Raw genomic sequence first — 6,000 nt, forward strand, 5'->3', positions numbered from 1 at the left:
GCCATCCTTGGCCATGTTCTCGCCAACCCAATCACTCATGTGACAAATTGGGTCAAGTCAAGTCCGAGTCAAAGCCTAGTTCCGGGTTCAAGTCGAAAATTCGGCAGCATTTCGCTACAATGGCGGTTATGCCCTAGAAGAGTGTCCTGCAAAAGTTGTCACAAACCAAAATTCCGAGATGACAGGAAGTTTACCCATCACCCAAGGGTCCCAAATATCAAGTTTCATCACAAATGGGCAATCCTAAGGCCATTTTCGAAGCAATTAGCGGTTTAGCTGTGAAACCGTCTCAAAATTCGCTCAAGGGCTCAAAACTCGATGAAAATTCAAAGCAAATACATGGTTATGCTCCTAACATTACCTATTATCCATTCCTAGCATCAATTTGGCAAGGCAAATCCATTTAGGGGAAAAGCCCCAAATTTTCGACCAAATGGGTCGAAAACCCTAATTATTGCGGCTCAAAATTCGACAAAAATGGATGATTAATGCAAGATTAAAACGCATACCTCGATTAGTCATATTTCAAGCAAGCTTTTGAATCCAACCTTGACGGAAATGGTGAAGATTTGAGAGAGAAATTGAAGAAAATAAGTTTCGAAAATAATGAACATAAACCTTTCTGATTTCGCGTTTTTACGCAGAATTGCCAAATTGGGGAACAGACGCAGCAGGTGCTGCGCCTCTTCCAAGAGACGCAGCTCTTGCTGCGCCTCTTCCTTTTGTTCCCTCCATACGAATTTTCAAAAGTTCGTTATGAGTTCGTTATTTGTGGGCCCATCTTTGGTGCGCCTCTTCCTCGATGCTATTTTGTCATTTTGGTCCGTTTCGACGATTTTCTTTCGTTCCGGCCCATTCTCCCCAGCGCGACAGTATTTTGCAGTATTGTCCAAACCCATTTTACCCGCGACGATATTTTGATATTGCTCAATTTATTTTATCCAGCGCAGTGGTATTTTGCAGTACTGCTCACTTGAAGTTTCTCCCATGACGATCAAGATGCTCCTAGTCGTCAAAATAATCACCCAACGAGAGTTTGCTTGAGGACAGAGACAAGCAGATTCCCCCCCAAAATCATCAGTATATTCCCCAACAAGAGTTTGTTTGAGACCAACGCAAGCAAATTCAGCCTCTAAATTTCGCCAGAGTTCGCTTGAGACCGACGCAAGCAGACTTCCCCAGCAGTTTCTACCGACGTCCTGTTTGTTGTTTTTTAATATCTCTTGTTCCCCCATGAGTTCGACCAAAGTTCCTCTGTGATCCCTAATGCCTTCAGACACCAAGTTATCTTCAGACCAAAGATTTTTTTTTTCCGAAGCGTCTTCAGTCCCGCTTCACCCAGGGGTATCTCAGGTATGATCTCTTCTTATGGCTGGCGAGCTTCCTTACGTAGTCTAATGGACTTTAAACGACCCTCCCCGATAGTCGACAGACTCTAAAATGTTCCCGACGATAGGTCCTTGGCTCGAGACCCCTTGAGCGCCTCGCGTCGCCATAGTCGTCGGTTGTAATCTTCGATTGACCTGATGGCTATACTTTGACTTTCGCCTTGTCCAAGCCTCGGTCAAAGTGGGGGCTCTGTAGACACCTCGTTTCGCACCCTCGCAAACCACCGGTGATGATTGGGCCGCATGTTTGATTCGCGGAACGATTTGTGACAATTCGTAAGATTATCGTCAAGTGATTGCTCAAATATTAATGTCAACCTCTTAGTTGTCATCTACGTCCCGATACGGTCGTTTTTGATGAATTAGAGTGCATTCGGAGTCCGGGTCAAAAACCGTCTCCATTTTTCGATAGGCTGTTAAATCCGAGTCGAATGTTGGAATGTTAGGATAATTCTATTCCATATTTCTCAAATTTTATCATTTGGCAAATAATATCCCGCAATATTCAAAAGATAATCGAATCAAATCCGTCCTACCATAACTTAAACACGGAAATCTTTCTTAAACAGGAGGAAACCTCCTGGGGAACAGTACGCAAGGCCAGTCTTTGCGCCTCTTCCAAGAGACGCGATGTGGCTGCTGCGCCTCTTCCCAGGCCCTTCTTTGCATGATTTACGTATCTTTTTCATATCTTTCCGAGATTCACTTCCAAAGAGTCTCCGAAACCCTAAACCTCCGCGTGATTAGTATAAATAGGAGCTTTCGTTCCTCATATTTCTCACGCGAGTGTCCGCCCTTCTCTTCTCCCTTTGCATTCTAGACTTCGTTCTTACTAATTGGCGCCTACGTGCTTGAACCTTCGACCACGTAAGCTCGGATCTTTCCGGGTACCAGCCTCTCCGTTGCATGACCGACCAATTTGACCACTACACTCAATCAATCTAATTAATCAATTTGTTAAATCGTTTTCCTCTTTCGAGGGCATTCTTTCCTTACGTTCGCGTCGAGCATCACTAATCGATTTTCTTAGTTCATCTCGTTCCGTCAACATGTAAGTTTGAGGGTGTAATAATCCTTATTTTATTTATTGTTATTTATTTTATCGTATTCATTGTAAGATTCACGTCGAAAGTACCTCATCAAAACCGATTTCTAAAACCGTCTTTAAAACCTTTTTTGCGGATTTCCAGTAGACAGACGTCGAGAAAAGACGCAGCAACTGCTGCGCCTCTTCAAAGGAGCGCAGCACCTGCTGCGCCTCTTCGTGAGGCTGCCGCAGTTCCTGCTTCTTTTCTTCTTCCTCGTCCTCTGTAATTCGTCTTTTGTTTTGTTTTCTTTTGTTTGTTCTTTAATTCGTTCGTATAATTGTCGATATTAATAATTCACATGTATTATAATCCATTCATCATTAACATGTTTAATTCATCATTGTTCCGACTTAAATCCTAAATAATCAATATTTACGGGTTTTCGTCATTAATATTCAAACCCGAATTTTAGAAGTTCAATCTGTTCATATTGGGTTTCTGAGGTTCGTCATTGATATATTTGCATCCATGTTCGTCATCATTCGTCATGTTTATGTCTAATTATTTGTTTAGTTTGTTCCATTCACCGATGTCACTAATTACTCATTCATTAACATCGACCCTTCACATAATTAATCCGTTTATTTCCGTCTCATCCATGTTTTACCGTTTTATGACCTCAATCATGTGTAAATAATCTGCTAATAACTTTCATCCGAGTCTAAAATCGCAATCAATCCATTAATTTACCAATTAACATTAACGGTTTTGCGATTCGGCTCACGGCCAGAACTCACCCTTGGAACAGACGCAAAGAATCGCTGCGCCTCTTCCAAAGGGCGCAGTGCCTGCTGCGCCTGTTCCAGGGTGATTTCTGTCCCTGAACTCCTTTCTGCCTTGACGTAGTTTAGTTAGTTTACGTATTAATTCAACTAATATTCGTAATATTTCAAATCGTTAATTAATTTCTTTTATTTCTTTTATTCTTTTATTTCTTTTTTCTCAAATAATCCGTTTTAGAGGTATTTTCGACATAAATCGCCTATTCCATTGTAATCAATGTAATTTCCATTATTGTAATTTTATAGTTATTGTATTCCATTTATCATTTGTGTGTTTTCACATGTAAATGAACATTAAATCCTACTTCGACCAAATTGCATGATAAACTAATTGTTAACCGACTTAGTTAATTCTCACATGCTAGGATTAATCTATTGGATGTTGCATTGCATGCATATAGCCGACGATATATCAAGTACAAATAACTTCCCTAATCATTAGTAGAGGCCGCTATCGAGGCGGGCGGGATTAGGTGTTCGATCAAAAGAGCTTCCTAATACGTACCCTCACCCCTTACTCCAGATCTCCGTGAGCACCCGTGTTCATTGGCATCCACGAGAGTCATTCTAGACATAGAATGCTAAGGGTAACGATTGCTTAGTGTTCATGTCACTACTTTGTGTCTTGACATGACACGAGGTATTCGAACGGTTCCAATTTCCCATAAAAATTGGTGGCGACTCCATACAAAATGCAAACGCTTGTCCCTCGTTTCTCAACCAAGCGCCCCCGTGGGCGGCCCGCTGTCCACATCAGTATGTCGGGGTATAGCAACCTCCTCCTCCTCCTCCTCACTCACCTCCGTAGTAGAACGGTCAACGTCCTCCTCCTGCTCTCGGGAGCTACTACCTCCCTCACTATAGCCTCCGCGCTGCCTACTTCCTCCAGGAGCCATGTGTACTACAATTGAATAAAAAGTGTTAGCAAATATTACAAGATAATTATTATAAGATACAAAAAAATAAAACCTAATAAACAAGTATAAAAGACAAAATAAAACGCTAATAATTGTTTCCAAATTTTGATATGTATACTTTTAATACCTTCTCTTACTCATCATCATCATCATCATCATCCTCATCTTCTTCTTCTTCTTCTTCTTCTTCTTCTTCTTCCTCTTCCTCCTCCTCTTCTTCTTCTTCTTCCCCCTCTTCTATCCCATCCCTCTCCTTATCATTCTCTTCTTCTTCCTCTTCTAACTCCTCCTCCGCTTCTATCTCATTTGCATAAATAATTTCATCATGATCAATCGGGGACAAAACTGTTTTCGATACAACCTCTTCTTGGAAAAAAGATGTATCAACTTCTGATCGTGCCTTTGTTTTAAAAACGGCCCACCATTGCTTTTGTTGTCTATCATTGCTTGTGCTCGGAAGAGATGCAAAATAAACTTGATGAGCTTGTTGTGCAAGTATAAATGGGTCATATTGAGAGTAGGTTCGAGTATGATTCACTTCCACGAGTTTGTAACGATCATGGACTCTCGTTCAGCCTACGGAATTATCCCTCCATTGAATCTTGAATAAGACGGTTTTATAACTCCTATCCCGGCCATTGTAGCACAACTCAAAGATATCCTCTAATATGCCATAATAATCATTGCCATCAAGAGAAGAAATAGTAACGCCGTAGTTGCATTTAGCCTTACTTTTGCCATAGTCAAATGTTTGAAACTTAAACCCATTAATTGAATATCGATTCCACGTCACAACCTTTCGAAAAGGACCCAAAGCCAAGCTTCTTATCACATCATCTTGAATATTTAGCTTACATACATGCTTCCGAAACCAGGCTGGAAATTGATCCTCATGCTTATGCCAAACATCCTCTCTGTTCACATTAGGGTGATCTTTAATGAAATCTGTCACAAATTGAGCTTCATATGGCTCCAAAACCTCACAATTAGATAGCACATAAAGGTGGGCACGGTTATACTCCTTGTCATCCAGAAATCTTGTTCCCCCAACTGATGAACACCCTATTTCATCCTGCATTTGGAAACACTTGGGTATACTTGTGTCTAGTTCATCCGCTTCATCAATATTCAAGTATTTTGCTTTGGTCTCAATATGTTTTTCAAAATAAAGAGAGCAAAAATTGGCAATCTCTTCCGTTAGGTAGGCATTGCATATAGAACCTTCCACACGAGCTTTATTACGGCGTGGTCATTACGGGCCAACACGAGTAGTTTCTACCAAACTAACCAAAAGGGTCAAACCCATCCGTACACAAGCCAAGTCTCACATTGCGAGGTTCCTCGGCAAAATCGGAATATAACCTATCAAAACGCTTCCACTCCTCCCCGTCACTCGGATGACACATCTTTCCTGGTGTACGAGGATTTTCTTTGTGCCATCTCATTTGGTTGGCAAGATTTTTCGTGGCATACATTCTTTGAAGTCTAGGAGCTAATGGAAAATAAATTAATGTGTTTTCTGATATTGGTTTCTTTCTCTTTCCACTCCTTTTATTACCCTTCTTCCCCTTCAAAACAATATTTCCTTCACTTGTCTCATATCTATCCCTTTGACATTTCTTACATTTGTCAAGCAAAGCATCATCTTTCCAAAAAAGCATACATCCTTTAGGACATGCATCAATCTTTTCATGTGGAAGTTGAAGACCTTTGACCACTTTCTTGGTATTATAGAAATTTCGGGTCATAACATTATTATCGGGTATAACATCCTCAACCAACGTAGCAATACTATCAACGGCTTTAAATGGCATATTATACTCAC

This window comes from Silene latifolia, unplaced genomic scaffold (genome assembly GCF_048544455.1).
Source record: "Silene latifolia isolate original U9 population unplaced genomic scaffold, ASM4854445v1 scaffold_20.1, whole genome shotgun sequence".
NCBI classification, from domain to species: domain Eukaryota; kingdom Viridiplantae; phylum Streptophyta; class Magnoliopsida; order Caryophyllales; family Caryophyllaceae; genus Silene; species Silene latifolia.